Raw genomic sequence first — 18,074 nt, 5'->3', positions numbered from 1 at the left:
AATGCAAGAGCTCATCCGAGTTCCTCTACATCTCTCTCTTCACCTTCTGCCAAGGAATCGACTGCTGACCGCGCTGGAAGCCTGCAAAACCGCAACAAAGTAGCGAAGACGACTACTGCAACTCTGTATCGCTGATTCTGCCGCCTTCTCGACTGTTTTCCTGGTGGTGCATGCTGTGGGGGTAGTCTGCCTCCTCTCTGCACTAGAAGCTCCGAAGAAATCTCCCGTGGGTCGACAGAATCTTCCCCCTGCAACCGCAGGCACCAAAGAACTGCATCACCGGTCCCCTGGGTCTCCTCTCAGCACAACGAGCGAGGTCCCTTGAATCCAGCAACTCTGTCCAAGTGACTCCCACAGTCTAGTGACTCTTCAGTCCAAGTTTGGTGGAGGTAAGTCCTTGCCTCCCCACGCCAGACTACATTGCTGGGAACCACATCTTTTGCAGCTACTCTGGCTCCTGTGCACTTTCCGAGGGAATCCTTTGTGCACAGCCAAGCCTGGGTCCACAGCACTCTAACCTGCATTGCACGACCTCCTGAGTTGTCCTCCGGCGGCGTGGGACTCTCTTGTGCAACTTCGGGTGAGCACTGTTTAACTCCACTTCGTAGTGCCTGTTCTGGCACTTCTCGGGGTGCTGCTTGCTTCTAATAGGGTTCTTTGTCTTGCTGGGTGCCCCCTCTGTCCCGTGAGACAATTGGCGACATCCTGGTCCCTCCTGGGCCACAGCAGCACCCAAAAACCTCAACCGCAAGCTTTGCAGCTAGCAAGGCTTGTTTATGGTCTTTCCACAGGAAAGCACTTCTGCACGACTCTCCACGGCGTGGGACATCTATCCTCCAAAGGGGAAGTTTCTAGCCCTTGTCGTTCTTGCAGAATCCTCAGCTTCTACTGTCCAGTAGCAGCTGCTTTGCACCCACAGCTGGCATTTCCTGGGCATCTGCCCACTCTTGACTTGATCGTGACTTTTGGACTTGGTCCCCTTATTCCACAGGTACCCTCGTCTGGCAATCCATTGTTGTTGCATTGCTGGTTTTGGTCTTTCCTGCACAATTCCCCTATCACGATTTCTGTGCTCTTTGGGGAACTTTAGTGCACTTTGCACTCACTTTTCAGGGTCTTGGGGTGGGCTATTTTTCTAACCCTCACTGTTTTCTTACAGTCCCAGCGACCCTCTACAAGGTCACATAGGTTTGGGGTCCATTCGTGGTTCGCATTCCACTTTTGGAGTATATGGTTTGTGTTGCCCCTATCCCTATGTGCCCCCATTGCATTCTATTGTGACTATACATTGTTTGCACTGTTTTCTATTGCTATTACTGCATATTTTGGTATTGTGTACATATATCTTGTGTATATTAGCTATCCTCATACTGAGGGTACTCACTGAGATACTTTTGGCATATTGTCATAAAAATAAAGTACCTTTATTTTTAGTATATCTGTGTATTGTGTTTTCTTATGATATTTTGCATATGACACTAGTGGTACTGTAGGAGCTTCACTCGTCTCCTAGTTCAGCCGAAGCTGCTCTGCTAAGCTACCATTATCTATCAGCCTAAGCTGCTAGACACCCTATACACTAATAAGGGATACCTGGGCCTGGTGCAAGGTGTAAGTACCCCTTGGTACTCACTACAAGCCAGTCCAGCCTCCTTCAGTATCCATTTAGAATTTTATGACTGCTGGAAATTCTGCATAAGTGAACTTTTCAGAATTGATAATAGCTGATAAAGTTTTACTGCTGTAGACATCCAGGATCAGTTATGGGATTTTTAGAAACATAAAACGAGTCTTGTGTTTACTCCAAAGAATGGAGAAACTCCATGAGATCAGATTCATGGCTTCTCCAAGGAGGCAGTTTGCTAATGAGGTCGAATGCCGAGAGAAATGCCCTTTGTCCAATAACTGTTTGCTTTTTATTCGAAGTGCACTTTTTAAGAATACAAAACTCACGGACATAAACTCCAATGAACGTTGAAACATAAAACCACAGCTCCACGACTTCCCATTTCAGGCTGCATTTGATATTCTTTTTTTGTGTGGCTTTGATAGCTAACCCCTAAAGTTACTTATTTTTTGCACGTGAACAAACTTGTTGCAGTGTGACCAGTAAGTAACCAGTGCCAGTGTGCTATTCCATAACATACTGCGTGCAACCCTTACCTTTACTGCATCTTTAATTCTTGACACCCTTGGGATTGGCTTCAATTACTCTTACTTTCCTTTCCTCGCAATCACCTCCACTAATTGGATGCAACCACTTTGAAAACAGGGGAGGCACACTAAGCAAATGCTGCCGACATGTCGCATTGCTATAACTATCAAATTCAATGCATCCTGCATCTTGTGTCGTTTTGTTGGCCATTGCTTGCCCGATAGATAAGGTGGTCTCTTGGAAGCACGCTTTTGTGAAACCTGGTGCCAGCACAGTCTGGTCGTAACCGAAAATGGTACATCTTACCCCTGACAGTTCACCTTGGAGACTAATATTCCTGGCACAAGGTGTTCGCTTTATTGTTGTGCTTTTATCCAAGGCGAATAACAAGACTCTCCGTCGCATCTTGCTGAGGCCCGTGAGTACATAGAGGTGTATTTCTAATGTTGCAGTAAAGGGATGTGAGTTTCAAAATGTTCTTGCATTCACCTGTAGAACAGAATCGCATGCTGTTAATGTTATTCATTATATCGTGTGCGTGCTCCCACGCCAACGTTTGGGCGTCGCTTCCTGATCTCCAAAGTTGGCATTCTTCCTTTACACAATCCCTATGCAGTGGCATCGAGAACCAGGGGCACGAGGGGGTGGCAACTGCACCTCAATTGTGGCTGTCTTTTACAGCCCATGCATGCCCGCCGGCACGAAACACACGGCGGGGAGCTTGGTCCGTACGATTGGAGGGGTGGAGTGAACTTCAGGTTTCCCAACAATGAAGAAGGGCATGAGTTGGGTTTAAGGGGCAATGTATAATGACTATTTGTCAAACTAACCAACATTTTTAAGTCCTTCGAAACAGACGGGGGAGCGAGTGTGTGTGTGTGCGCGCGTTTTGTCTATATTTATGTAAACATACAGGGTGTAATCCAACAGGCACCTCACCATACCTGAATGAAACCACTTGTACCAACTATTTATAACAGAATACATTTTTTTTAGGGGTCAAGCTCCAACCCCCCTAAAGCTACGGCCCTGGTAACACCTTTGCAATGCCACATGATGGATGGGTGGGGCTAGAAGAGCTGTTTGCAGTGAAACGTAAATGCTTCGGTGGACACCTGGGAGCAAATGTACAGTTGTTATCTAACACAAAATGTATGACATTGCAAACATTTCCAATAAAACGTGCATGTACTGCAGTTGCTGGAGCGAGCACAAAGATCAAACTCCACGGAATCTCAGAGTTTAGCTTGGGGTTTGGGGCTCTCTCCGATTTCACGATGCTAATTGGTGCATTTGACAGTAATTTCACTAAAGTGTAATGTTTTCATTTGTATCATATAGGAGACTCGCATTGTGGCAATATCAAAAGTTTCAGTTGAGTAGTTGCACAACTAGCTCACTGATTAAGTCAACTCTAGGCAATCGCCCAGAATGTCACCAGTGAGGGAGAGCATACAGGATCCAACAAAGATGTATTTCAACTTGTAGTAAAACTGCTTTTAGCGAAAGTTTTATCTTCCTCATTACAATTGTTTCTTTCTAAACGTGAGTGGGAATCAGGCAACTGTGTTTACACTATACATTTAAAAGATGTATTTAGCCCCTCCTCTGTCACTATCACATAAATACCTGGGGGCATATTTACTAAGATTTCACCCAATGCATAATGCAATGCAGAAAGGGAACTTGCAGTGCTGCGCTGTGTGAAAGAGAGAGAATAAAACATAATTACACAGATATTGGGCAGTTTTCTGCTATCCCCTAATGCTGGCACACTTGTGGCTGCTTAGTGCTAAAGCAGGCACCCTTGCACCATGACACAAGGATTCCTCCATTGTGATCAGCATAGCTGGGACCCCTTCCTTAAAATAAAAATAAAAACATGCTGTAAGGCATTCTCCTCTTTGCCTTTATGATGCAGGGTATAGCAGACAGGCAAAGGGGAAAAAGTGAGGAGAAATCACAATACTTCTCATTAAGCTTTCCACAGGGAGGCAGAGGATTTTGGATCAAATCCCTGTCTACAACTCTTTGTAGAAAGGGATTTGCATCAAAACCCATGCATCAAACCCCATAGATGGTTACATGGGAATACCCATGAACCACCCACAGACAATTAGGCAATGGCAGTGCATTGCACTGAACTGCGCTACTTTTTGTTACAAATCTGCGCAATTTGTGATTTGCTTTAGTTTATAAATATCGACCTGGATTTTGTGTCAGGTCTGAGTTGAAATGGTAATGCAAATCCGATGCAAAATCTTTTTAAATCTGAGCCTGTGTCTTTTTTTGTCCTTTGCCTTCAGGCAGACAGTGCTGAGTGCTACATGCTGGTGTCTAAGCTTAGTTCCATTTATTCTTGTATTTGTTTTGCCTTTAATATTTGGTTAAAATCAGCTTTTGGATAGGTTCTAAGTCTGGGGTCCTTGATTGTTCATGTCAGGAAACCAACTAAATTTCCTTATTCTTTGTTAATAAGAGGGAGCCTAGACATGCTGGATAATATTATGAAGGGCCTGCTTTCCATTGGAGTGCCTACTGTTATAAAGGGTGCTTGCGCCTAGCAAATCAGTCGCACATCAGGTGCAATGGCATCATAGCAAAGAGTCGAGAAGCGAATGCTGCAGCAAAATGATAGCTGTTTTTTACTGCTAAGTTAGGGGATGGGATCATATTCCCCCTGTTTGTACTATGGCATAAAGCACCCTTGCTTTGCCCTTAAATGCATTGGACCCCTCTATGTAGTTCTGGTATCTGTCACATGTCATTTTTAACACTTTTTTTAGTCTATGTAATGGGTAGGAAAGGCTGTGTGGATATCGGGTTAGATTACTAATGCATGTTATTATTTCATACTGTGATAATATTATGAATGAGTAAATGCCTTTGTGCCAAACGTCATGAAGATGTCAAATGCCAGCCGATATTCTAGGGTAGGGACACACTGTAAAGGTTTGGAATATCCTCAAATAAGTGATCTCCTAGGCTTTTATGGATTTGTCCATGATCCATTCTTACCCCGGAACAGTTATTTAGTACGGTCAAGGGTAGGGGATTATTCAAGTTGCGGGGTTGGAGTTGAAAGAGAACACGCTCTAAGTGGGTAGGGATACGTATTTTCATTTTTTTAAATTCTCAAACGCTTCCAAGAGTCAGCCTCCCCCATAAATGTTTATGTAGCTTTAATGAGACATTGTGCTCTCTCAATCTTATAATGCCTGCCCTCATTGCTTACTTGCACACATGAAAAAGAGACCACATCCATTCGTAATCTACGTTCTTACATAAGAAGGTGGTATGGGTCGGATTAGGACAGATCCAGGGAACACAATCAAAAGCAGCCTGGAATTCACGGTAACCATAAAATGGTGGAAATGGTGCCATCCACAAGAGAATGGCTATTGCTTTTTTCCTCAGTTTGTGAGTATTGTTGAGGTTTGGCATCAAAACACAGCAAGCCTAAGGCAACATGGTAATTAAGGATCTTATAAAACCACGAGTTACAAACTCATTGGATACAACCCATAGGGCCCAATTCAGAAGTTGCATTTATAGTACAAGAAGTACTACTACAATAGTACCACTCGTGTACTGCAAAATGCAGTTTAGCAAAATTGAGGCTGGAGAGCTCAACCTCCCTCCCTACATTCTATTGTATGCACAGACTTCTGCACACATAGATATATGTTTTTATAGTAAATGTGGGAGGGCTAAGAGGTTGTCACTGGAAAAAGTAGAATACTTACCGTGGTTGGAGAGTTTAGATCTAGTAAAGGAGTTGTTTGCAGAGACAATCCAACACAAAGCACACACACACAAAGAGTAACACCATTCAAGGGTGTAGTTTAGTGAGATTCAGGGGCTCTGAGTCTCAAATGTCTTGACTCAAAAAGCAATAGCAGATGGCCACAGGGTGAATGTGTGAGGTGATCTAGGTTCAGGATGGACTGTTGCTATGAGGAGAAGGGCCAGTACTGATCTGCATTGTGCAATGATGACAGAGAACCCTTTCCGACCAAAGTCAAGGTACACCCTGTCGATTCTGAGTGGGGTAGACTGCAAGTTTCATGTCAACATAGCAAGTTTACACTGTCATTGTAAAACTTCCGCCGACTGTAAGAAATCAGGCCTGATTGCAGAAGCCCCTAAACCTTTTGCCCCCATTTTACACTCATGCTGGTGTTTTTCTGACTCTGAAGGTGTCCTGGGCACTGATAAACAGTCCTGTGGCCTGTGTTCTGATTAAAATGATTATGCAACTAAGGCTAATTATAATTGTGAGTACCAACCTACCTATAAGTCCCTAGTATATGGTTGGGCATGTAGGTTTAGGGACCCCAGCATAGGCAGTGCACCCATAGGTGCACTGCTGTGGGGCCCAGCGTAATTTCAAAGACAGGTCTGCCTTGCTGGCTGCTTTTAAGTCAGAGTTAACCCCACATTCAACTTTAGAATTAAAAGTACTTCCAAAGTCTTAAGCTTCCTTAGTTTAACATCTAAGTCACCCCTAAGGTGTGCCCCAGGTGCCCCCAGGGTTAGGCACAGTTTAACTATAAGCAGGGACCTTATAAAAGATGTTTTATCAGCTCTGGTGAGGGAAAAACAGCTACATTTATTTCCCTCATTTCAGTGAATGGGCTACATAGGCTAAAATGGGGAGACTTTATTTTAAACTAATAAAGTATTATTTTCCTTAGAAAGGAGATATATATAGCATGTTTAGTACCAAATTCAAAGTTATAATAAATCCAACTACTTGCCACTTTGAATTTAATATAACTTGCATCTAAAAAGAGTTTTAAAACTCTTTCTAAAAGTTACCAGTTTCAGCTCTGTAGTGCCCTTCTCTAATTTGTCAGCCTCTCGCAGCCTGGCCAGGCTGCCTTGATGAGGTGTGAAGTGACCTGGGCTGAACAAAAAGGAAGCATCTGGTAGGCGGAGATCTGCCTCAGCAGATGGTAGAACACGATGGGGGAGAGCAGACAAACTGGTATATAAAGGAAGGAAGGACATTTGGGACAGAAACTGTACCGCCCACATTTCCTGCAAAGCCAGATAGTCAGGTCCCCCCTAATTAGATTAAGGGAGGGCTAGAAAGGGGTGCACCAAGAGAAACGTAGCCATACTAGTGGGTGGGTTCAGCCAGACCTAACCTCTGAAATTTAATATTTGCCATCTTGGATTTTGGGAGAATGATGCTCCGTGACATTTATTTTTTCCATACTTCCCAGGAAGTGTTCACTGAAGAGTGTGGTGGCCTGTACATGACTGATCAAGATCCTCCCTGCTTTCCACACCAGGAGCAAGGATAAATGACTTTGCCTGTCTTCAAATGCTTCAAGAAGGGACTCCCTGTTTGCTACAGTTAAAAAATAGCTTACCAGAGACCCCTGCATCAAGCCCTGAAGAAACTGACCAGATGGTCATTTTTGGATTCGAGCCAGGTGCATTCTGGGAGTTAAATTCCTAACCCTCAAGGAGCAGCTCAGAGCTTCTGGAACTTTGGGATGAGTTGTGAAGGATGTTCAGAGACCTTCTGCAAAAAGATACAGAAGTTTGGAGCAACTTTGGAATAAAAGCTTCATAAGTGGACCTACCAAACGGCGTGAGTCAAGCCGGGTTACGTAGACCGCGACCTGGCCTGACTTGCAGGTTCTTCCCGCTGAAACACTCCTGAGCCCCAGACATCCAGGAATTCACCAGGTGCTCGTGGAAAGGCAATCTGACGACGTTGACTCGAAATTGGCTTGCTGTGGCGAGTCATCCGACGTCCAAGAGAATAATCTCTAAAAAGGTTCCTAAGTCCGAATGTAAAAAGTTGCCAGAGGCTTCCCGTGCAACGGATCAGAAGAGGGATCCAGAGAGGTCAGCTTCAATTTCAAGTTTGTTCCGGATGAAGATTTCTATCATGAAAAAATCACCTAAGTCCGAATGTAGAATCCTTCACCGAAGTCTCCTGAGAGGGTTATACAAAGAGGGCTCCAGGGAGGTCGGATCCGACTTTTGACTTCATCCTGGTGAAAAAAATCTTCAAGAAAAAAGCGAAGTCTGAAGGTAAAACTTTGACCGAGGCCCTCTGCTCACTGTAGCTGAGCAGGGCTTCATCGTAGTCAGCCTCAAATTTTAACCACCAGATGTCTGGATTAGTGCTTTCTATGCGATAAAAAACATTTAATCCTTAAAAATTCATATCTCCGGTTCCCTTTATTGGAGTTTTGTTGTTTTAATGTAATTTAAAAAAAATATATCTATAATCTATCTTTATAAATCGGAGTTGGCTTTTTATTGCGTTTTGTGTTTCCTGGCAGTGACAAACAGAAAAGAAAAGAAAAAACAATGACCCCCTAACAATGGAGAAAACTGCAATGGGGTTAATAGCTTATTCTTTCAAAAACACTCAAACTCTGAAATGCTTGACAGCCAGCCAGCCATTAAACTTGTGACAGTGGTTCCTACCACTGTGAAGGAATGTCTGCTGGGCTAGTGGACATCTTTAATTTGGCAGATTGAATAAAAGCAGTAAAGGTCTCCATCACCCTACCTGCCTTTACTCTGTTTGCTAATCCTTAATCTGTCCTCTGTCTACTGTGGCACACAAGGTGAAAAACAATCATACCACAAGGAATTTCCAGTGGTTAGACCATTTGAAAGCATTTGTCCCATCACATTTTGGGTGTTTCAATGCTAGTAGTATGCCTGGGAAACTAAGAATGGAGTAGCGCTCCAAGCCTACCACTGCCAATAATTGTGAATTCTCAAAAATAGTACATTTGCATCCATTCAAGTGTCTTTCTATGGGTGAAGATTTGCAACTTTTTAAATAAACCGGTCACTAAGGGATGTATTTACAAAGAAGTGGTGAAGTGGTTTAGTGCAAATCAATGAGCATTTGTACTGCATAATGCAAAGAGGAAATAACAAGGATAAATAACAATAGCTTTACTTGTTAAACTAGCCTCAGATAGGAGCACACTTGGGTGCAAATCCATGTCTGCAACTCTTTCTAAATATGATTTTGCTTTAAAATCCATGGGTGGATGCATGGAACAACCATACACCACCAATGAAACATCTCCCTAATGCATATTAACACAAGACAGTCCAATGTACTTTGTTGTGTTACTTTTTCTTAGAAGCTACACAAATCAACACTTGTGGCTTTGTAAATACTAAAAATCATTTTGCATTGGATCTGCATCAATAGAGTGACCCAAACTTGATGCACAATTGTAAGAAATTGGGTTACTGGTCGAGGAGGGTGAAACCCTACTCAAGCAGGAGCCACAATCTTTTCCCAGGTGAAGTCACAAGCAGATCTTAAAGTAACCTGTGCTCAACCCTCTGGTAACTTAGCACAGAATAGTCAGGCTTAACTCAGAGGCAATGTCCAACACTTCAAATAGTAACACAGTGAAAACACACTACAAAAGGATCCCATCCATACCAGTTCAGAAAAATAGACTCATTGTTAATTAATAATACAAAACCAAAACAACAAAAATATAATCAGTAGAATTGGAGATTTGCAGGTTTAAGGATTTGAGTGAAAATAGCGCCAAAAAGTGCAAAGCTCCAACTGCAGGCAGCAGTTCTGATGCAGGCTGCAAACATGGTGCAGAGTCCTTTGCGTAAGTAGAACCCTTGCAGCAGAGTCAATGCATCAGTTCTGCTCAGCTGTGCCCCCCCACAGCAGAGAGGATGAGTTGGTCCTGCTAAGTCCACACTTAGGCTGGCAGAGCACCTTCAGGCCCACTCCCTTTGATCCAGGATTGGGGTTGCACCATTGGGCAGGGTAGGACTCACAGATGACAGAGACCAGGTGCTGGGATCAAGGTTGTTGGACTCTTCTGCCCTGAGGCTGTAGGTAGGAGACTAGCCAACTAGCCCTTGTACTCCCTTTGGTAGCCTGGTAGCCAGCCCTTCTCTCCCAGGCAAGGAGGCAGCAGGCAGCAGTTCAGTACATCAGAGCAACAGCAGCAGTCCTTTCATTAGCACATCAGTTCTACTTCCTGGCAGAGTAAACACAGGTCCAGAAGTGTAATGAAGAGGTGATGTCTGAGGTTCAACATTTATACCTGGTGCCCTTCACCTGGAAGGTAAGAGAAGATTCTAGACATTTCCCTTTGAAGTCCAAGGCATATTACCTTCCCTGTCTGGATTCAGACTAACTACAGGGGTTATGCAGCTTTTCATGTCGACGCAGGACACAGATTATTCAAGTGTAAGTACGGATGTGCCCTGCTCCACCATCCCATCCTGCCTGTGATGGCCCATGCAGGAACATGTCTAGGAGGAATACACAAACACACATTGTGAGCTATAGCGTCTTGTGACCCAGGGACAGGCTACAGGTGCTAAATGGCTAAGACAGGAAAATGTAAACTTTCTAAAAGTGAGATTTTTTTAAATTGCAATTTAAAATCCAACACTACCATAAGAGCAGATTTTTCATTACAATTCCAAAAACATCAAGCATGAACTGGCTGCCTGTTCACATTTGAAAATGACAGCTTATTAAAAGTAATAAGTCAACTAAAATGTTATCCTGTGGAAGAGGTAGGCCTTGGAGTAGTGAAAAACAGATTTAGGATTGTTTTAATTTACCAGACATGTTCAACTTAAAATTACATATCATACATTTTAAATATATTGCATCCTGCCCCCTGGGCTGTTAAGAGCCTACAATAGGGGTGCTCTATATGCATTAAAAAAGGAAGGTTTGGGCCTGGCAAAAGGTTTCTTTAGCCATGTGGAAATGCCAGTTTAAAAACTGCACACACTGGCTGCAATAACAAATGGGTGGCACAAGAAGTGTGGCAGGCCCATTGTAGCATTTAATTTAGACCCCATGGGTACATGTTGTACAACTTTATGAAGGACTTATATGTAAATTAAATATGCTAATTAGGTTAAGCCAATGTTAACATGTTTTGAAGAGTGGGCACATGAATCTTATCACTGGTTAGATGAAAGCGCGCAGTGTCCCACTTCAGATAAACCCAGATCAGCAAAAATAGAGGAGGAAGGCAAACAGTCAGGTGAGAAGACCACCCTAAGACTGAAAGACTGAAAGGTCTATCAAAAATCTTTGTATACCTGGGCTTAAATACATTTAGATTCCTGATTCAAAAATGAATAAGTTAAAACCTGTTAGTGACATAAGGATGGTAATAAAAAATGACACAGACCTAGTAGACCCGAATCAGGGCCTCCAGACCCAACTACCAAGTCAAGAATGTATTCATTTGGGGGTATCACACCCTAAAGACCCCCTGAAGATATGCCTTAATACCATTACAATTCACAAAATACACTTCTAAAGTTACTATAACCCAAAAAGTGTACCCCTGAACAGACCTGAAGTAAACAAAGCACCACAGAAGGTCATTGGTACTGCAATACATTCTCATATAAATAAGTGAAGGCAGGAAGTTGAAATAGCACCCCAATGGAAATTAACGTAAAATTAATAAAATTAGTGCAATGTTTAAAATCCTACATAGGAGAATAATTAATGTTTTTATATTATTTTTAATCAACTTTTACAATGAGGAGGTGATGTGTTGTAAAAGTTTATTTTAATATTTCCGAGTCAACATCACATATTTTAATATTATTTGTTTATGTTAAACGTTAGATTATTTTAAATTGTTAATAATAATACACTATATTAAATTTCCTATACTTTCCTGTCAGGAGAACTCCATGATGGGGATTTCTACCCCAGTGGCATACATTTTTGTCATCTAGGACACCTTGGAGAGGCTCAATGGCCACTGCCCGGAAGGCGCTGCCTCAACGACATAAGACATCCAGATGACGACACAGATCAGAAGACAAAACTCCTTATCGACCATGGCAGATGTGGTCGGCCTTACCAGAGGGGTCCCCTGGATTAGGCAGAGAGGTCTCCTATCAAATGTGAGTTGGCTCTCCCTTAGGCATTTAGTGATCACAAAGTGTTGAATTATCATTACTGAACGAGGGCAGGAGGAACTCATCCCTCTGGCAACTTTGCTTTGTTGGGAGTTTATGGTTGCATCCCATATTCTTCTTTGAGTGCTCTCAGACCACTCCCTGGTTTTGTTGACATTGGTTGGAGGTCACAGAGATTAGAGGGGACTTGGGTGCTTTAATGCATGGTGGTTCCAAGATGAATACTTTGAGGAGGAGATCATGGGCACTATCACAGAGTATTGTGAGTTTAACAAACAATCTATCACCTCTCCAGTGACCCTATGTGAGGCATTTAAGATCGTCCTCAGAGGCTGGGCGTTTTTGTCTGTAGGAGGCAACACTAGGTGTAGGGAGGAAAAGTTGCTGCAGCTGAAGGGAAAAATTGCAGAACTGGTGGGCACTGCTGGGGCTCCCCCTACACAGGCAAATAAGTGCAGGCTGGCCCAGGTCTGCCTAGGCATCCACCACAAGGTCCTGTACTTTGCAAAGCTGAGTCAGCTTCACTCCCTAGGCTACATTTATGCGATGGGGATAAAGTGAGCAAATAGATCTACTGGCTGGCGACGGCCTATCGTCCTTGTACCATGATATCTGAACTGCGGACAGAGTAGAGGGAGATGCTGACAGAAGCAGAAGGCATAGTACAGGACTTCGCTTCCCATTTTAGGGACCTAAATACTGCTTGAGAGCCCCCCACAGGAAGCTGGATAGACCCACAATCCCTGACTTGCCAGTGTGGACATTTACAGCCCAGGATAGCAGGGACCTAGATGAGTCACCCATTGCAGAGGAAATCCATTGAGCATTTCAGGCATGCCTTCAGGGAAAGTCTCAGGTCCAGATAGGTTCCACTGGCACTCTACAAATGGTAGGTGTCCCTGTTGATACCCCACCTGCTAGAGTTGTATGAGGGATCACTCTTCAGCGGGAAACTTTTACATGACCTGAGAGGTGCGAATATCATGGTTGTCCTGAAACCAGATAAGCCTTCGGAAGACTGAGGGTCCTACAGACCTATTTCTCTCATTAACTTGGAAGTGAAGATCCTGGCCAAGGTGCTGGCCACGTGCTTGGCCGTGGTGGTCAGGTTGATGGTCCATGCAGATCAGAATGGATTTATGCTAAGAAGGGGCACGCAACATTGTATATGACTATTGCATATGGCGCTTGCCCAGTTGGAGGAGCTGGGAGGGACACAGCGCTGCTCGTAGTTGACATAGATCAGGCATCTGACATGATGCACTGGCCCTTTCTTCTAGCAGTCCTCCAAAAGATGGGGTTCAAGACCAAGTTCCAGATTTCTGGGCCCAAGTTTGAGTCAACTGAGCCCTCTCCGAATAGTTCCCAGTTGAGAGAGGCATATGGCAGGGTTGTCCCCTGTCCCCATTATTATTTGCTCTGGTAATGGAGCCCATGGCACAACTCATTTGAATAGATGCCATAATCCATTGATTCAACTGGGGTAGAGGGGTTGAAGACCGGTTTTCCCCTATATGTGGATGATTTGCTCCTTTATGTCCAGAGGCCCTGGAATACCCTCCTGAGACTTATGGAAAGCTTAGAGATCTACGGGTAGCCTTGGGACTTAAGATCAACTTGAATTAAATCCACCCCGGTGCCAATCCGAGGGGAGGTAGCCAGGGCTTGGGTGGATCCTCAACCACAGATAGCAGTGGTTTGTTTCTGATATTTAGATGTGACAGTAGCTCTGTCCGAATCAAGATACTGGGACCTAAACATTATCCCGCTACACAAAATGCTTTGGTATTTTTATGTGGGCAACCACTCTCTGGCATGGGATGTGGTGGGTGGAATAGGCGGGCTTTAGTCGGGTTTCAGCAGTAGGAGTTGATGAGCATCTCTACATTGGGAGATGTTTGTGGGGTGGACATATAAGAACCTTCAGGACCTAACAGAAGAATTTAGCTTACACTCATCCGAGTTCTACCATTACCTTCAGCTGCAAAATGCTTTGGAGAGCAATAGAGACAGACTGAATACTCTCCCAGAATTCAACCAGATTGAATGCAAACTGGTAACTGAGGAATTGGAGAGAGGGCTCAGAGCCAGACTTTATAAATCTCTCATCATAAATACACCTGACCTCCTGAGAGACACTGAGGACCAGTTGGGAGGAGGATGTGGGGCCCATCGAGGAGGACGAATGGATGGAGGGCAAAATGGCCTCGAGGACACTTGCTATATCTGTGTGGCTCTGCCTGATTCAGTTCAGGTATTTCCACCAGACATAATACTCTGGCACATAAGATGAGCCTGGACCCTGCATATCTGAGGTTCAATTTCACTCTAGGTTTCCTTTAGCATATAACATGGACCTGCCCAGAGGTGCAAGCATATTATATAGCCATCAACAGGCACATCAGGTGGGTGGTGGGAATTCCTATGGTGCTTGATCCCAAGATTGTTTTGTCAGGTGTAATGGACTCAGTGGGAGGTTCCAGAGCCATCTGTTCCCTGATAGCCACAGCATATACGGTGGCCAAGAGCAGCCTGTAAAGACATTGGAGGGATGAGCAGGTCCTGCGAATATACAAGTGAGTCAGAGGGATGGGGTCTTGTGTGGCAGTGGAAATATGACCAAATATGGGGGTTATGGACCGAGGTCAAGGAACAAACTGGTGAGATCACGGATAAATGTTAAGGGCCATATTTATACTTTTTGACGCAAAACTGCGCTAACGCAGTTTTGCGCCAAAAAAATTAGCGCCGGCTAACGCCATTCTGAAGCGCCATGCGGGCGCCGTATTTATTGAATGGCGTTAGCCGGCGTTAGCCAACCGGCGCTGCCTGGTGTGCGTGAAAAAAAACCACGTACACCAGGCAGCGCCGGCGTAGGGAAAAATGGCGTTTGGGCGTCCAAAAATGGGGCAAGTCAGGCTGAGGCAAAAAAGTCGTCTTAACCCGATTTGCGCCATTTATTTTTGGCGCCCAGACGCCATTAACATGACTCCTGTCTTAGCAAAGACAGGAGTCATGCCCCCTTGCCCAATGGCCATGCCCAGGGGACTTTTGTCCCCTGGGCATGGTCATTGGGCATAGTGGCATGTAGGGGGGCACAAATCAGGCCACAAAAATAAATTAAAAAAAATACTTACCACAACTTACCTTTTCTTCCCTGGGATGGGTCCCTCCAGCCTTGGGTGTCCTCCTGGGGTGGGCAAGGGTGGCAGGGGGTGTCCCTGGGGGCAGGGGAGGGCACCTCTGGGCTCATTCTGAGCCCACAGGTCCCTTAACGCCTGCCCTGACCCAGGCGCTAAAATCCGGCGCAAATGCGGGTTTTTTAGTCCCGCCCACTCCCGGGCGTCATTTTTGCCCGGGAGTATAAATACGACGCATATGCATTGCAGTCATTTTTTAAGACGGGAACGCCTACCTTGCATATCATTAACGCAAGGAAGGTGTTCACGCAAAAAAATGACGCTAACTCCATGAACTTTGGCGCTAGACGCGTCTAACGCCAAAGTATAAATATGGAGTTAGTTTTGCGTCGAATTTGCGTTGAAAAAAACGACGCAAATTCGGCGCAAACGGAGTATAAATATGCCCCTAAATGTATTCCTGTTCTCCATTGTATAATGTCATGATTGCTCCTGCTCCAAAGACATATGTTATAATCCCTGTTGTGTGTAACTCTATTGATATTGCATGCACTGATGGATTCTCTAATTGTAGCCCCAGAGGCCTGAGCTTGGTGTTAATGCTGATTTTGTTAAAATATGTTATAAAAAAAAAGAGATTATATGTGATTGTGTCCGGGGTAACTAGCTGGTGTGCCTTATAAATGTTTTGTTTCTTGACTTTCATGCTGATTTTGGAACTGCTTGCACCTAACAAACATTTATCTGGAGAAATGCCTGCTGCATTGATGGTTGCTGCTGAGGGTTGGGCACATTCTTTTCGGTGAACTATATTTTAGCTTAGAATTACGATTATTAAAATAGTGTGATTCCTTCCCCCAAAATAATAATCCAAAATCTCACATTTATGCACACAAGTTTTTTTTTTAAATTTAATTTGAAAGACATGCAAACATCTGTAAACATAGGAGCAGATTTAAGAAAAGTGGCGCTGCACTCAGTGCAGCGCCTTTTTCCTTGCGCCCCTTAGCACCCCACTACCGCCACCATGTGTGCACCATATTTAAAATACTATGCACCATAGCGCGGGTTCGGGGGCAATAGCATCAGCATTTTTGACGCTATTGACGTACTGTTCAGGGTTAGCACCAAAATGTTGGCGCCCTCCCTGAACAGTACATTGGGCCAATTATAAATGACGTGCCCCCTTTTAATGCCTGCTCTGAGCAGGTGTTAAAAATGCCCAAAAAAATGATGCAAAGAAAAGTTTTTTATTTCTGTGCACCATTTTTTCTTTGCATCATTATTTATAATGGGCCCCTCTGTACTGTTCAGGGTTAGCGTCAAAATTGTGGTGCTAACCCTGAACAGTACATCAATGTGCCATGGTGCGATGTATTTTAAATACGGTAGTGGGGCGCTAAGGGGTGCAGAGAAAGTGGCACTGCACCCATTGCCTGGCGCAGGCATAATTTGGTGCAAGCGGTTGCAAAGTGGCGCAATGCATGAATTGTACCACTTTGTAAATCTGGTACTTCGTATTTGCCATTGTCGGGCCACATTAGCATAAATAATTACGCTAATGTGGCGCAAGGAGGCACTAGGGGTTCTAAAATATGCCCCTTAGTCTGCCCTAATATATACTGACAAGAGCAGGGAAGAGTCATGTCACAAGTCAGAAATATACAAAAGATATGGGGCCACATGTACAAAAATCAGATTTTGCGAATCGCAAATTGCGAGTCGCAAAACCTGATGTACAACAGTGTCAATGACACTGTTTGCAATTCCCAATGAGGACACAAATGATATACCTAATGAATATTTTTTGGGTAGGTCTCAATTTGCGACCCCATTGGGAAAGGCCACCCTCACAGGACTGGAGACAGCAGACCTTTTAAATAAAGCAGCTTTTTTTTTTTTTAAATGCAGCCAGTTTTCCTTAAAGACAAACGAGATGCACTTCAAGATGTGTGTCTGTGTTGAGTAATCAAAGAAGTTCTTTTATTATTGGAATGCCCATCTGTTGTTATTTTTCTAGTTCATAAGAGGGTGTTGTGTGTCTTGCACCCAATGTGCTTCTGTAAGGAAGTTGGCGTAGTATGTTTTCCAATGCCAGAGTGAGGCATAATATTTAGAATATAGCAATCATACATCTATAGTGTGTTTTAAGTTGGTGGTTGTTGAAAAGTGGATTATTGGTAAGGTCAGGTAAGTACTTACACCTTACAATAGGCCACAAACCAATAATAAGTCCAGTCAAGGTCTCAGTAAATTGATAATTGCCCAACCCTTGGTGACTTGGCCCACAAGTTGTTAGGCTTAACTTAGGCGACAGGTGTGTAAAGCTTTTAATAGCAACAAAACAGTGAATAAGTAAAACAAAACACACAATAAAAATCCAACACCAATTTATAAAAATAGGATTTTTTTTTATCTTTAAAATGACTCCAACACAACAAACATCCAATGTAGGGAACTAGAGATATGAAGGTTTAAAAGATTAAAAGTAAAACTAGTGCTTAGAAGCAAATAGTGTTTAAAGGGTTAAAAAAAAAGGGTCACACTGGACAGGGACAAAGGTCAGGCCACTCATGATGTAACACTTTTACACTTACTATCAGAAGTGTTTCTTGATACAGGAAAGTGGTCCACAGCACCAGCCAAGGATTCAGAGGCTCTGGTATGCCATTTGGGGCCTGGGACTTCAACTCCCAAAATGCACCTCTACAGCTTATGGAGATTTTTACAACAACTGTTCCAAACTTCTCCAAACTTCTGGATCTTTTTCCGGAGGTCCATTTGGGTCCTTGAAGTGTCTATAAATTTGGTCCAAGGTTCTAGAACCTCTGAGTTGATCCTTG

General features: G+C 43.8%; 1 protein-coding gene across 1 annotated transcript in view; it reads left to right on the top strand.

The window, feature by feature from the left end:
• The first annotated feature begins 2,365 nt into the window (after window positions 1-2,365).
• LOC138247376 (leucine-rich repeat and fibronectin type III domain-containing protein 1-like protein) overlaps window positions 2,366-18,074 on the top strand; it is a 93,018-nt gene continuing 77,309 nt past the window's right edge. Inside the window, exon 1 of the mRNA XM_069202032.1 lies at window positions 2,366-2,573. The gene's annotated coding sequence lies outside the window, so the exon portion shown is untranslated. The remainder of the gene's footprint in view (window positions 2,574-18,074) is intronic.

Source organism: Pleurodeles waltl, chromosome 7, assembly GCF_031143425.1.
Source record: "Pleurodeles waltl isolate 20211129_DDA chromosome 7, aPleWal1.hap1.20221129, whole genome shotgun sequence".
Lineage (NCBI taxonomy): Eukaryota > Metazoa > Chordata > Amphibia > Caudata > Salamandridae > Pleurodeles > Pleurodeles waltl.
The sequence above is the reverse complement of the archived record's forward strand: the minus strand, read 5'-3'. Positions and strand labels throughout refer to the sequence as shown.